This window comes from Stegodyphus dumicola, chromosome 5 (assembly GCF_044657685.1).
Source record: "Stegodyphus dumicola isolate Sdum_Otavi_A_Nest chromosome 5, ASM4465768v1".
NCBI classification, from domain to species: domain Eukaryota; kingdom Metazoa; phylum Arthropoda; class Arachnida; order Araneae; family Eresidae; genus Stegodyphus; species Stegodyphus dumicola.
The window spans coordinates 140351331-140367970 of record NC_140772.1 but is presented as its reverse complement, the minus strand read 5'-3'; the positions used below and the strand labels follow the sequence as shown (position 1 = coordinate 140367970).

The following is a 16640-nucleotide window of genomic DNA, read 5'->3' as shown; positions in this document are numbered from 1 at the left end:
TTCAACATAGCAATGAACTTTATTTTGTTACTACAAGGAATTCAAAATTTTGTTCATAAGCTTGAATTACAACGTCCAACTAACCTTTTTATTCTTATTTGCACTCAGTGTTTGACAACAGTCTGATATTGTTTGAAGTAATAGATGGCAACTGCATAACGTTTTTACCCTACCTTCAAATAATTTCCTTTGAATTAACAGATAGAAGTCTTTCATTAAAAACCTAATATCATGCTTTTTGAATAAGCATAAAACTTCACCAACTGACCTTAATTTTTAAAGCCTTGCTTCCACTAAAATTCTTGATGCTTAATACAATTATGCCTTTAACAAATTTGTTTCAAAAATTAATACTTCAGTTTAACTTAAAATTTAATGCATTTTAATTTTACCTATAATTTTTTACAAACGTGATATGTAATAAAACTTTAAGCTTAATAGTTACCATTTAGAAAGTGATACTAAAAAGTATTCTTAGTTATTATAAATTTCGAGATTTGCATACAAAATTGTGAAATATACATGTGACAACAGAAAACAAACTTTATGCTCTCTCTCTATATTACAGCATGTTAATTATGAAGTTTATTGAATTCATAATTTTATTGTGAAACATTACGAAGCAAATAATATGCTAATTAAAATACAGAAGTAAAAATAATTTATTACTTAATTCATAAACTTTACATAAAACCTTAAAAAAAGAATTAATTAAAAAATAACACAATATAACATTTCATAAAAATTCGTTTCGACTGCTTGGAAAAAATGAATGGTTTTTCCCCTTCTTTGTAAACCATGTCTCCTAAATAAAGAAAAAAAAAACATTTCTTTTAAAATCATAATCATGCTCTTAAAAAGAGCTTATAAAAATTATTTTAATAGATGTTTTAAACATGTGCTCATATAACACTTTTAATCATATTTCTTTATAATATCTTAAGTAATCAGGAACAGCTTAAATACTTTAAAAAATTGCATTACAGTGAACCGTCTCATTACTACAAGCTACCTCAGTCAATCACTTTTTAAATTTAACCAGCATTCCTCATAAAATAACTAATTAGTAAACATAACTTCTCTAAGATGCCCAATATCATTAAAGATCAAAATCTTCAGGAATCACGCATAGCTAGCTTAGAGAAGGTTCATTGTACAAAAACAGCCAATATGCAAATCTTTTCATAAATGAAGCCACCATAGTTATTAAATATAATATACAGTATACTTATATTCAGAATTCAGAACTTAAATAAATTTCTCGAACTGTTTTAGCATTCGAAAAATATTATATTTATTACCGTAAATTTCTAAAACAATATTACATATTGGTCCAAATGAATCACTGGGACTCGGACAACATTTTCCCCCAAGCTTTCTTTTAGCAACAGGATTCTGAAATTGTTTTAATGATTTAGGTAATGTTTGTCTCTCTTAAGGCGCTCACAAAACAAGTTACCCTAAATTTTTCGTCAAATTAGTCGGTATTCTCGACACAGCAATTATAGGACTTCAACAGCGGAACTTTGTAACTGAAGAAGAAATTATGGCTGTTTATAGAATTAAAGAGAAAGTATTATCACATAAAACGAAGCAACTTAAACAACTTACATTGAAAGAAATGTTTAATAAAGTAAACAAATAAATATTAAGTTTTTTTTTTTCTTTTTTTTGTAAATTTTGATACCCTTTAGATCATAATTGTTCTTTATTTCATAAATTACGGTTTCCTATTTTTAATTTTAAAATTTCTGCATGCCATCTTACCAGATTTAAACTGATGATCTGTAATCCGGAAAAATTTATAATCCGGAATCGCCGAAGTCCTGACGAGTCCGGATTAACGACTTTTGACTGTACTAACAAAACCAAACATCATATTCCCATTCTGCACAGTATAAAAATTCTTCTGCAAAACTGCAAAAATTACCAACACTTTGGCTTATTTGATAACTTTCAAATTCACTCCTTTGTTTGCATTTAGAATTTATAACTTTAATTTTCCACAGAAATTTGTTTTTGATTTTAAAAAATTTCACTGACATAATTTCATTCACTTCAGCATATATTAATAGATGCAGAAGGTTTTTGTACCTTACATAATTTTAAATCTTATGTAACCTAACGTAATTAATAACAAAATCAAAACGTAGATCAGAAACTGCATAAAATTTAATAAATAATTTCTACTAGTGTCACACGAAATGCTATGAAATTAATCAATAAAATGAGATAAAATATATAGAATTAATATTGCACATGTGTGAAGCTGGAAGTTTTACACAGTGCAATCAGACCTTATTAATTTTCTTTTATTTGAACAATATCTGAATTCTGCATTAGTTTGGACTAGTAAATCATTGGACAATTAAATACCAAGCTATAAGAGAACTAATGTAGTTTACAAATGCACTGAATTTTATTTCCTGCATTAACTTTCAAAGAAAGTAAAATTTTCTGCATATTTGCATCATTTGGATTGATAGAATATGGCAAAGCATGCAAAGGCTATCAGGCTAAAGGGAAGTATATATTCATGGACGGCTTTGTAAGGAAAAGTAACTTGCATTTCCATTTATTCATGTGTGAGTATATATATATATTTACAGTTGTTAATCCTAAAATCAATGCTTCATTAAAAATTTATTATTATTTTATTTTTAATACTAACATATAGATACAGAATTGTGTTAAATTCCAATACACAATCATAATTTATTTAAAAAAAACTTATTTTATGATTTATATATTATATTACATGAATAAGAGAAACATTTGTCAAGAAATATATTAAACTTGTATTAGCAGATTCATGCTATCCTAGTAACAAGACTATCATACTTCAAACCTGTATTAAAATTGGGCAAAATAAAATCAACCTAAATTCTACATTAAATGTTTAAAAACTTATAAGTATGCAATGGTAGTTATATATACAATATAATAAATTTTGTAACTTATAAAATATTAATGGAATATTTTTGGAAATAATGTACAAAATTTTAGTTTTCTTTTATAACTAGTTTAACGAATTTTTAGAAAAATATTTTAGGTCATTTCCATCTTTTCCCTGTTGATATTGGTATATTAAAATATATGGAATAATTAAGTTGCATCTAGTTAGTAAACCAAAACATTACGAAAAGTATGATGCGACATATTTTTAATCAATATAATTACTTCATTTTGGAATTATAACATATTCGTAAGAAATTAATACCATTGAAAAAATAATATTATTACACTAAAGAATAAACGAGATTCTCGACCGGGCCCACCAGCGGCCGAGCGGTAAAGACGCTGAACACTGGTAGTTCGGTCTGAGGTTCGAATCCCGCGAACGGGCTGGCTGCATGGGCGTTTTCGTGGTTTTCCCCATGTGTAACGTGTATACGAGCCAGTTTCCCTTAGAAAGTCCTCCACGAAAGGCATCCCTCCCTTTAGGCAGATAGCCCTCGTGTGCTTTGCCATAATTAAATACATCAACATACATCAACATCAGATTCTCGACCGCATTGTTCAAGTTTTTGTAATTTTACTTCATAACACACTCGTATATAAACATATTAGACTGAATTATAAACCAAGTATAATTAATTAGGTAATCCTAGAAAAAGAATAAACTAAACCTAGTAAGCAAAAAAAATATATACATTACCAAGGTTCTTTAATATACTAAGGTTAGGCCAGGAACGGAAAAAGCGTGCCATTGGTTGCTGGTAGTGACGTCACCCGGGAGACAAGACGCATCGGCCGACGCGTCTGCTACATGATTTTGGTAATGGAAAAAATGTAAACTAAAGCAAAATGATCATTTTATATGTGGTAGATACACCGGAAATACCGGGTATATACTTTCCGATTAAGTATTTTGTTAAAGAAAATGTTTATTTTATGCACAGAATTCGTACAAATACTGAAAATAATTGTAAACATTAAATTCTTTTCGTAAAGGAAAGCATTAGAAAATGAAAAACGATATTTAAGTTAATTAAGGGAAATAAATAATGTAAAACAAGGTATTTTTCAATATTTTTTCATAGTATTGTTTGCACTAAATAAATCTTGTTGAACAGAACACATGATGGCATAACTGCTAAGATCATGGTAAAAACATAATCAAAAAGTATTGTGCTATTTATTTTCATTGCTCATGCACTGTTTTTAATACAAATGAACTTTGACATTCCATGAGAAATATATGATCGTGATTTTCAGTTTAAATTACATATCTCAAGCAAAAATATATATATAAAGATTTGACTTAACAAATTCATATTTAAATACCATAAAATTCTATAAATTTCTTAATATCCGTCATTATATTTTTAAATAGTATACTTATCACATTCTTTTTAAAGTGAAAAGTCACTTCATACTGATTCAATTCAGATTTTAGCAGAAGTGCGTATATTTTCAGTATAATCTAAAAGTACTCTTATAATCCCTTACACTCCCAAGATTTCTATATAACATTTATCCTAATCTTCGATATTGGCATCCCATTCTTCCTTCCATCCATTAAAAATGGAACAATTAAAATACATTTTCTTACACATATACGCACAATAATAATAATAATAAACTTGCCCTGCATCTTAGTTTCGTCCCACCAGCGGCCGAGCGGTAAAGTCGCTGAACACTGGTAGTTCGGTCCGAATCCCGCGAACGGGCTGGCTGCATGAGTGTTTTCGTGGTTTTCCTCATGCGTAACGTGTATACGAGCCAGTTTCCCTGAGAAAGACCTCCACGAAGGCATCACACCTATTACGCAGATAGCCCTAGTGTGCTTTGCCATAATTAAATACACCACCACATCTTAATTTCAGTTCAGCCTGTACACAAATTAAATATTTTTAATTACTAATGTATTTTTATCAGGTTGTTTCTTAAAATACTTTTGTTATACTCGAAATATGTGTTCAATATTAAATTATTTTTCTTTCTCTTATAATTAAAAAAAAAGTTATATGGAATCAAAATTAAAACATATGCAGCAGTTAAATAACACTGAACAGAATATCTTACTTACTCTTTCGCTATTTGTATTCTAGCATTATACACAGATTTGTTTTTCTTCAGGTTCAAGCATGTGTAAGTTATATCAATTAAATTACATCACACATATCTGTATGCATCAGTTAAATAACACTGAAGGAAATATGTCCGTCACTCATTCGATGTTTGCATCATAGTGTGGTCGAGAAATTGTTCTTTCCTCACGATGAGGCATGTATCAGTTTACTTAGTTCGCAAAGCTTAACCCAGACGCTGCTTCGATACATAGAATTACGTTTGGGATGTAAAGAAAGTAACCAAACATGTGAATGAAGTTGGATACGCGAATTTATTAACTAATCATTCAGGTACTCAGTATTGGTAAACATGACACTGAGTTTAAATATCTCACTACGATGTAAGTCTCATACACAAAATGAAGATTATGATAAAAAATGGTTTAAAATGAGAAATTTTTCAATTTAAATGTAAAATAGCAGTAAAATGAAAAATAAATGTAAAATTACATCACAGTTATGTAGGAAAACTACATAAATTCATTAAAAAAATAGTTATTTTATCTGGTTGTAAAGAGTGTTTTCCGCCAAAAAACGTATTAACGTGTATAATTCTGACACAACGCTATGGCACAATTTGCCACTTCCACCTAGGTATAATAGCAAATTAACAACACAAATCAAATCAAACTGTTGATGCAACGAAAGTAAACAAACGCCAAGAACTAACGCTGTCACCCACATGACGTCATGCGTATGTGGCATAACTTTCTCCCTGCACTGCGCATCGCTCTTGGGCCCCCCCTGATACATTACATTCAGAATTCTAAATGTTTACATAAACTTTTCTCGCAAGGCCTGCCGGGAAAAAGATGTCAAACGTTCTTTGGTCAGACGATTGCAAACGAACGCTAACATGATTAATTTTGTTTTCAACAACCACATTACCGTTTCAATTAAATACCACAACAGTGATTAAATTTTAGAATAATTAGTTATAAATAATAATACGGGCAATTTAAGGCGTAATTTATCGGATGCGCAATGACAAAATACTACTATTAGATCTGCATTTGGAATAAATATTCTGCACTCTTTCAACTCATTACGAACACTGATATTAATTAATCGCAAAGCTTAAACGTTTAAATACTTACTCACTACATATAACAGTGCAAAGTGCATGAGAATAATCTGCATAAAATGAACAAAAAATGTTTCAAACGTAATTATAAACATTTTCTTACTTACCTGCGCTATACAACCAACATGCATTCAGCCATGTTTTTTTCTGCAACTAGCTTTCAAACACTTTTCTTCTGATTGGCTGATTTCCAGTCAGTCACGTGATTCTTCCGCGCGGCTACTGAAACATTATCTGTAATGTTACAGGCAAATTAGCTGTACCAGCCACAGTTTGCTTTCAACCTGTTACCATTACAGGAAATTCTTGTGTAACATTTTGATTTCTGTAACTTTACAAAACTTTTGCCTGTAAAGAGCGAACTTTTTTTTTACAGTGTGGTTCGATTCTTAAAGATTGCATTTCTGACTTTAATTCTTAGGGAGTTTATAGAATATGATGTCAGTGTGATTTGAAATATATCGGCCAAACTAAAAGTATGTTTATATTTCGTGTTTCGTGTCGAGGAACACAAATATTATGTCCGAAAAGGCCAAATTAAGAAGTCTTCAATACCTCATCATACTTGGAAACTGAATCATAATTTTGACTTTGGGTGGTCAAAAGTTATTCAAAAAGCTTCTTCAGTTTGTGAATAGGATTTCCTTGAAGCATTTCACATTCACAAAGATTTACCTTATTTAGTTTATGACTTTAAGTCCAATCCAGACCTTCCTAACGCTTTTAAAATCCTATTAACTTAATCTTTCAATTTCGTTATTATTTTTTCCGACAAATAAGACTATCTGCTCCTTCGCTTTACTGCCGAAGAGTATAAATACAACTGTTGGGCCCGTTTCTTTTCAGTCTTGCAGATTTCTTTGCTCCTGATGAAGAGGGACCGGTACCTGTCTACCTTCGAAATCGATTGAATTACTGACTAAACCTGCGCCAAACACAAAGCTGCTGCTTTGCTAAATTTATAAGGAAGTAAATTGGAAATTGTTACATGTATTACTAATGAAAATTATTTTGATAAAAAAGTTGTTGAAGCATGAGTAAAATAACGAAATCTAATTTTTAATGGCATACTTACATTTAAAAAAATGCTGCGTATAGTGTAACGAATTTATATGATGTTTTTGATGAGAGAGATCACATGTGTCTGTTTGAAAATTGTAATGAAAATTTTAAAAATGTAATATGTGTCTTGACTAATATTAAGAATGTCAAAAATTCCAAAACATGAAATAAAAAAGTGTAAAATGAGAAGCAACCGAGTTTTGCATTATTCCAAATAAAATTACAGATTTGTACAAATTTTGATTTTTAACTAATTTTAGTATAAATTATCTCACCACTTCGTAAGATTCCTGTGTTTTAATCTAAATTTGAGGAACCTTAAGAATAGGTAAGCGAATGATCGCTCAGTTCAGAGAGATAGAAACGTAAACGTACAAAGGATTAATTACCCTTTATTATTCAAAATAAAGTTAACAGACGATTCGTTCTTGGAGTCACAATGAAACCTCCACTTGGGCTTGAACTCAGGAATAATAATCAATAAAACTTAACTAAACTAAAAAAATATAGCTGAAGCTCTCAAGATTCTAACAGAGTTGGCCCCTTAATGCTAACTAACGGCGAAGCTATAAAGGGCCTAAAGTACGGCCGAGCGTAATAATTGCTTAAGAGAGAGAGAGAGAGAGTAGCCTAAAAAGGCGAACGCGCGCTAGTCAGAATCTCTGGCTCTCTAACGGAGTCAGTAGAACTTCACAATTAAATACTTCTCCTCATTTGCATTCAAACGTGATTCTGAAATTACGTTCTGGCCGAAAGTTGTAAGCTGAAATTCAGGAAGATAGGAAAGTAACTTTTAACTAAAAAATCAAATGTTAGAAAAATTAACATAAACCTTACAACTTCCATAATATGGAGATATTTTCAAGGTATGATCACCTTCTAGGCATAAGAAGCATGCATCTTGCGACCCAAAATTATCCTGTAATTATTTCGTAGTCCTCTGATTACTTCGTTTAAACAAGGAAAGTGAATTTCGGGGGCTTCTGAAAAAACGTAATACTCTGGGCTCGTATTATCTTCCAGGATCTTAATTAGACTAAACAGATTTCATTTCATCAAACATAAATAGAAATAAATTAATTTTAACCTCATGATAAAAATAAGTTTACTTATAAAGGAAAGTTAACATTAGTTTTTAACATATTTCTCATGGAGAGCATTCACTTTGTTATTTAGCTATCAAAAATTTCGAATAACCGAAGTTTTTCTGTGTCTTTATACAGTTCCAGGTTTTTTAAAAAACATTAACTGCCTTCGTCTGGAATAACATTTCCCAATTTCTTGGCGAATCGAAACCCATGGCAACCCTACAAAACGAAGCAGACGATCGAGAAGAAAATCGCCAGAGGGCTCAAACACGAGGTAGAATTCCCTCCCCCTATTATAGGACGCACATCGAAAAGAAAGACACGCCGATGAGTTATTGAGTAAATAGACATTAAATTCCGGAATACGCTCAAAATTGCCCTTTGTTGATTGAGCCCGCGGGCAGTCGGAGACGAGGATTTGCGTGTTAAGTACGCGTACGCCAGCCATTTCTATATTCAAAAGCCTTTTTTTTACTCCATATCCACCCCCTCTCTCCCAGAGAATGCGGGTACTACATTAAGCCATTTGGATCGACAAACATCGCTTCAGCGCTGCGCAAATTTCCTCACAACAGTGCTTAATTAACAAAAACGGAGGACACGTTCAAATCACATTGAGCTGTGATGGTCTGTTCTTTCACTAATAGAATTATAATACCCCATTTGGGATCGAGATGTGTTATAATTACAGCATCTGTGCATTTCTAAGTCTCTTAGATTCAGAGGCGCATAAAGAGGTTTCTAAATGATTACTAATAAAGGATAAATTAGTCCTTATGCCTTGAAGTAATTTGATTACAATGAGAAAAGCCCACTTCTGCTTCCAGTGCTTATGAAAGCAGACTTTCTTCTAGAGTTACGTTCATTTTTCATTTCATCTTGCTTCTGTATATCATCAGAAAAGTATCTAGCATTTTAAATGATGGGCGTTAATTATTAATAGAATAAACTTCATGATCGGAAAGGAATTAATTGTTTTTCCAAACGTTTTAAATGCTTATCTTTCTGCCAAACTTCTATCACACTTCAAAGTTTAAGCAAAGCACAAATCTAAAATGGCAAAATGCGGGTAACAGAAAGACCTGGGGGGGGATATCTTATGAATTCAAATTGTTCTGTTCCAGACTCTCTTTCTAAGTGAGTTCGTCTTTTTCCTCTTCTAAGGGTACTAAGAAGGCGAAACAGAGCCGAAAGCCAGCTTCTTAATTTAATGCTTATTTATTTCGTGTTCGAATTAACAATACACCTAATTATTCTAACGGATGGCATATAAATAGTGAGCATTTTGATACTTCTGCACTGTATCATTTTTAGCATTCTTAAACATTCAGGAATAGATAGCTAATGGTTTCAGTGCAAGCGCTTTGGCTTTTGAAAAGAAATAAAAATGTTTTAGGAAAAAAAAAAAAGGATTATTGATATTCATTTCTGCAATTCTCAGGTTATTTCATTTGCAAAAAATGCTCTCCATTTTTTTCAATATATATATATATATATATGTGTGTGTGTATGTGTGATATATGATATACAATATATATACATAAAATAACATATATATATATATATATATATATATGTTATTTTATGTATATGATTTTATGTATATATATATACATAAAATAAAAGAATATTTATTTTATCTTTTCGATTTTATCGCATCATTTTGAATATTTTCATTCTGTTAGAAATGTGGTTTTGACAACAGTTTTTCATTCAATTGTATACTGGACTGCTGACTGTTGAAAATCAGCACTGTTGCCTCTTGAAAAAATGAGGGCGATAATTCTGTGCAATTTTTAAATTTAATGTTTCTCTTGGATACTGGACGTTTGTTGAGAGAAGGCAACGAGAAGATGATTGATTTATTTATTAGGATAATTAATATTTGTATTATGGATATTATTTATTTCAATATAATTTTGTTGTATGTAATACATATTTTGATAAAGTTGTTTGCTATTTTATTGATGATTGCTGTTTTATTGATGTTTTAATATGTTCTGCCTTCCTAATAGGAATTATTCTCTTCGACACCTTGATGAATTTCTATGGTTTCATAAACTTAACCACAGTTAGGAGAAAAAATATCAAAAAGTAACTACAAGTCAAAGCAAGGTTAAAATAAACCTTTTTATTTAAACAGAACATAAATGCAGGTTCTTGTGTTAACAATATCAGCCACAATTCATACTGACGCAACTTAACAGAATAGGCAATATCATGTTAAAACGCAGAATAGTAGTCAAGACTACGTAATTTAAATATATTCTAAGCTAGCTCAGTAACTCTACCAGCATGTCAAATTCAGAGATCCGCACCGATAATACCCGAATAATTACAACTTATCAGAGCTGGCAAGAACTAAACGTAGGGTGCACGCCATCACCTGGAAGCATGCTAACCATAAATCTACCACCATAATGTTCTTTAATGTGATCTGCCTATATGAAGAAAGTTTCTGATTAGCTGTGATAAGTGCCCTTCAAACATGATTTTTATATCTTGAGAAAGATCAAGTTTATTCAACGTCAAAAATTTCTGCAATATTAAAAACAGTCTTTGTCCGCATCTTCATTCAGTTTTATTCTCCATAGTTCGAGCTCTTTTTTTTTTTTTTTTTTTTTTTTTTCTAAAGCTGATATTTTTTTCGTTGACTTCAAAAGGTGCATATTTTTTCCCTCCAGGGAGAGATTAAGGGAAGTCAGCATTTCAAAAACGTGGATAAATATGCCACTTTCATAAAAACTTTGGCATCAACTAAATACTCTGTATCTTTATATCCTTTTTCTTTAAAGAACACAAAATATTCTTGCCGCATTTCAGAGGTACGTGATCAAACATTAGCACAAGAGAGCCATTGCGCACTTGCATAGTACAGGAAAGACGAATTTTCAACTCCCACATCCTCACACAGAGTTTTTTTTCTTTTTTTTTAACTTTTTTTTTTTTTAAATGAATGAGATTTTATAAGATTTACTCCATTCACCTCACATTTTAACACCTGATTCAATTCAGAACTTAGTTGCTTTGAATCTTGTCCTTTGCCATAATTGAATACACCAACCAAACCACAGATGGTGGTGTGGTGGTGTATTTAATTATGGCAAAGCACACTAGGGCTATCTGCCTAAGAGGAGGGATGCCTTTCGTGGAGGACTTTCTAAGGGAAACTGGCTCGTATGCACGTTACACATGGGGAAAACCACGAAAACACCCATGCAGCCAGCCCGTTCGCGGGATTCGAACCTCGGACCGAACTACCAGTGTTCAGCGACTTTACCGCTCGGCCGCTGGTGGGCCCCAAACCACAGATGGTTTGATGCAAGCGCTTTTCCATGAATATTACTCTATGAGTCTATTTTGCTTCGAATAAGTGCCTGTAATCCTCTATAGCAGAAGGACATGGAGCGAGCTCCATCGATACAGACACCAACACACTTCGGTTAATTCAACTTATTTTCAGATATGAATGTATCAAGAATATCAAACAGTCCAGAACCTTCGCTCCTGAATTGATATTTTTACAGAACAGAATGTCTTCTTTAATATTATTACCATCTATAAACGTACATAGTATATATAATCAGCGCCTTTATGATTGTCCGTAGACTCATCTAGCTGCAATCCAAATTCCACTCCTTTAATTTGTTTTCATTTAATTGCTCTTTGGTATCAAGTCCGCCATATGCGGACTTTGACTAATTGTGTTATTGCACAAATGCACTTTTAAAAGTAGCTTTCCAACAGGCTCACCGACTATGATATTCACCATATCTACAGCAGCCGGTAGAATAAGTTCTTCTGCGATAGCATGACGATTCTTGCATTTTAAGATTCTGTAAGCCACCTTATGCACTTTATGCCATCACCAGATGCTAGTAAAGCGTACCAGGCAAAAGGTAGTAAAAGTTATGAATTTTACCCTTTTTTAAGACTTAAATTATTTTTAATTTTTCATTTCTGTGAGAATATTGTTTCAGTTAGTGGGTTTTACGTCGAGACCAGTGATTTCATTTTTGAAACAGTTAGTAGAGAATATGCCCTTTGCTAAACGTAACCCTCAAATAGACGTGTAAGCGACTTATCAGTATGTATAAGATTAAACAGAAGTTAAGAAGCTGTAAAAGCTCTTTCATTTAAAACTAAGTAAATTGAGTTGAAGGCAGATCTGGTGCTTACAGATAAGCCAGCATTTATAGTGTTAACTCAAAAGCAGAATTTTAAATTTACAACTAAATCTAAGCAGCTATTAGCCAAGGACTACGCAGAATAATTTAAATGCGGAAGTTGGATTTCAAGCCTACATTGACCGTGACAGCAATATTGGCAAGAATAAAGCAACGCCGTAGACAGAACGTTTATCTTGAAATAACAACTGGTAACATGGAACACGATACCAGTTGTTATTCTAAGATTCTAACAATTCTATTCAATTCTTATATTTATTCTAGCAAGCAGAACACGTTCTGACTAAACAATCTCAAAATTATCATTTAAACACGCACGAGCTAAAATGCATTCTGGAGGGAAAACGGGATTCTGGGAAAAATTGTGGAGGGAAAGCGAGAAGTGACAGTGCAGATTCGAAACATAAAATACCTGGTTAATTAACGTAAATACCTCACAAATTGTAAAATGAAATTTCTTTCGGTATTGCTATTTTTTTTTCCCCCGAGTAAAAACAGTGCTTGATGCCCTCTACATTTATGACTAATAATTTCTCCTGTTTCGCGCACATATAGCAAGATAAAAAACATGTAAGACAAAATTCTGAATTTGTTTGCTATTATCTCTCCGTTTTAATTTGCTTGCAGGGTTCACTTGTCTAATTTCTAAGTGAGAACTGAAAGGGTAGTAATTGCACAGAAGAAGGGTTAAAAGTACCCCTTTATTACACTTTAAAATTTACATTGCGTCAACTCGACGCTAACACACTACGCCTCTTCTTGGGCGGTAACTGAAATTACAAAACTAAGTTAAAAATTTGAAGATATGCGCAAATAGTAGAACTAAGTTACAGGGCTTAGATAATTCCTGTTTCTTAAACACGCGTCGAAAACTAGTGGCAGCAAGTAAATGCAGTTATGCCATTTAAAATCAGCAATAACTTTGGGAGCAGACTCTTACGCAACAGAGGTGACGGCAATAGCCTAACTCTCCCTAACTTACCTACTGAACTTCGGTTTTTAAACTCTTTCTTCAAGGTAGAATTTGCATTCCTTCACGCGCGCTACCAAATTTTAATATTCTGACATTGACAATTAAGGGAATGAAGGCTTATAGGAAAGAATAACAAATTAAATAAAATTGGTTATTTAAAATAAATATAAATCTCTACATATTATTTCCACTTTCTGTCTTTAAAATGGTAACTACTCATAGTAAATTTCTCTAAACTTCGCCACTTCCAAATTAATCCACGCTACATGATTACATAACGCTAATAATGAAGCTCTTCTTCAGCCAATGATTCCAGATTTGGGAAGTAAAACTTTTAACGCCAATACAGAAACTTTTGTAAGTTAAAGAGAAAACAGTAAAGTGAAACTCATCACCTTGAATCCAACTTTTACATTCCGTCTCTTCCTTGCTATGTTACCGCTTACCTCTCTTCCCTCGATTTATCACTTCCTTGCACGAAGTAAAGGAAGTATTGTAATCACGAAAAATTTCGGGTATCATATTTCAACGAAAATATACATTTTGACGGCTATTGAATGCAATTTAACGATGTTTTGGCGTGATATCTGTACGTAAGGACAAATTAAAGACTCTTTCCCCCCAAAAAAAATTATAAAACTGATTTAGAATGGATTGAGAAGAGATTTTTTCGTGGTGTCTGTACGTACGTGCGTATGTATGTATTTATCTCACATAACTCAAAAACAAGTAGCCTCAGAACATTGAAATTTTGTAGGTAGGACAGCTATAGGATGTCGTTGTGCACCTCCCTTTTTGGTGGCAATCGGCCGCACCAAAAGTAAATATATAAACTCAGTTTCGCACTAAGTGAATTTAAGATCATACAACATATATATATATATATATACATATACTGCTCTGTTACTCGGCTCTATGAGCTCAGTTTTTTTATTCTTATATGTTGGTAAATTGTGCATTTTTTGCTTTAAAAATGATTGAATTATATTGATCTTATCTTCGGGTTAAGGTTTTTAAGTCTTTAGTTAACCTGCATGCAATATTTGTAGAATTATTAACAATTAAAAGTTGTTGAAATGCGGCTAAGCCTAATTTTTTTACCATAGGAGCCATATTTGTTTACATTCGAAGCTTAGCAGAATGGTGGATTTGTTGCCAATCTAAAGAAACTAAGCTTCGCACCAACAACTGTTTCTCTTTTATTTTTCTAATTTCTTTTATATATCGTTTTAGATTTATTATATATTGGAATAAAACATGTGGCAACGATTAGATAATTCTTCAGATGATATATTTTTTGCACATTCTGAGTTATAAAATGAATGAGATGTAACGCTGTTAAGTGAACCTAGCGCCAGAGTGTCGCTATGGTAAATAAATATACTTAATTTTAAAGAGTGCATTTATTCTATTGTGGTTTATGCGCTATCGAAGTAGATTTAATTCAATTCAATAAGTTTAAATGAAATGCAGGAAAAAAATGCGTTTATTTTAATATTCCTTGCAAGAAGTCATGTGGTGTACACATCAGATGTTTTCCATAAGATGTAAACTAGATAAGTATGCAATCAAAGCAGCTCTCAGATCTCGTTTATTAAAGACGGGTAATTCCTTTTTAGATAGAGCTTATAAGCTATTTCTCCCACCTTTATGATGTGGTGGTTTGCAAGCTGGGCGAGCATTCCAGAGGTCCGCGGTTCGATTCCCGGCAAAGGCGTTGCTAATTTTTCATCTTGCCTGCTTCCAAAATACCTAATGTCTCTACAAGCTTCTTAAGGGTAAAGAAATTTGTGTTAAATCAGCCATGTTCACAAACATCTTATTATTTTTTTCTATAAATTATTTATTGCGTATACAATATGGAAATTGTACGCTTTCTCAAAGGTGTTTAAATCCGAAGTAAGACCATTTATTTTTTAAATGAGTAGTGAAACAGATTAGACTTTGCTCTCAAACACTTTTAACATGTGCCGTTCTTAAAGAATACGAAATTTAAGTACGTCACACAATAGTTAGGTGGGAAATGATAAAGTATTGCCAAATAAATCTCTCGTTTCTTCTTTTATCTTCAGAATTTTCGAAAAATGTGTAAACAACTTTAGTAGATCTGTATCTTGTACTAGCATAAATAAACTAAACAATTTTAATAACGCATTCAAGAAATTTACATTTTTTTGAAAACCCAAAACAGAAAATCTTTATGATTATAGTATCTTTTAATAGAAGAATGAAAATCCAAACAAACATCCTCTAAATTTCTGGCAGGAATTGGCAAAAGCGCTCTATTCAAGCACAGTTCTCAAAGAAAGAATTCATTAACGAAGAAGCGCAACTCAACCAGCAGTCGGCGGCGGTTCATTTGGCGAACATTCAGGAGAAAATTGGCCTAATTTCGGTTCTGATGTCGCGGGAGAGAACATAGATCTGAAAAGAACGAATCCCGCTTTTTTACTTGAAGAGCAGTGGTTGCTGAAATTAGAAAGCGACGTTGAAAAAGCCTTCAGTGAAAATAAAAATAAATCAAACAGAAAATTTCTCCCTCCCGATATATTTTTTGTGGTCTTTTGTGTTGAAGTGTTTTCATTACGTGGTATGGGAGGCAGTGAAAGACGGTTTCAGAAGCTTTCATTTTCCTTTGCGACGCTCGGATGCAGATCGAGTTCTTTGAAATGATTCTTGCAGCTGAGTGTGCATGCATACACGCTTTAAATAACGCATGCGCACTGAGATATTAGACGCGCAATTCCGGTAAAAGGAATGTAAACACATATTACAAAATCTTTTTTTTTTATTTATTTATTCTTCATTTATACAAATTCATGATATTTGCTATTATGACTTATCTCACTTATCTGAAAGTAACATCAAAACATGGCCACAAAATTCATCGGAGCAAGGAGTGCAAGACTGTGCCTGTCTTTTGGCAAGAGCCTTGAGCACCGTACATGTGACAACACGCCTTTTCTCATCCCCTCCCCCCAATTTTGATGGAGACGGGACAACCCCGGGTTGACGAGTAGAGGGTTTCTCACTTTTCCCCTTCCACAAACCTCTCGACTTTCGGCTTGCCGCATATTTAGAGTGAAATCATGCCGCACAGACACTATACGCTTACAAAATTTCATGCCTTCTCCGGGACGCGTATTTCACAAGTGCACATCAGCGCAGCCA

General features: G+C 32.6%; 1 long non-coding RNA gene across 1 annotated transcript; it reads right to left on the bottom strand.

Annotated features, from left to right (window-relative positions):
* Positions 1 to 644: 644 nt before the first annotated feature.
* LOC146997248 (uncharacterized) lies at positions 645 to 6307 on the bottom strand. Its single transcript, XR_015041014.1, has 2 exons — positions 6267 to 6307; positions 645 to 805 (listed from the first exon to the last, which is right to left on the bottom strand). It is a non-coding gene; the product is annotated as an uncharacterized LOC146997248 (long non-coding RNA).
* Positions 6308 to 16640: the final 10333 nt, after the last annotated feature.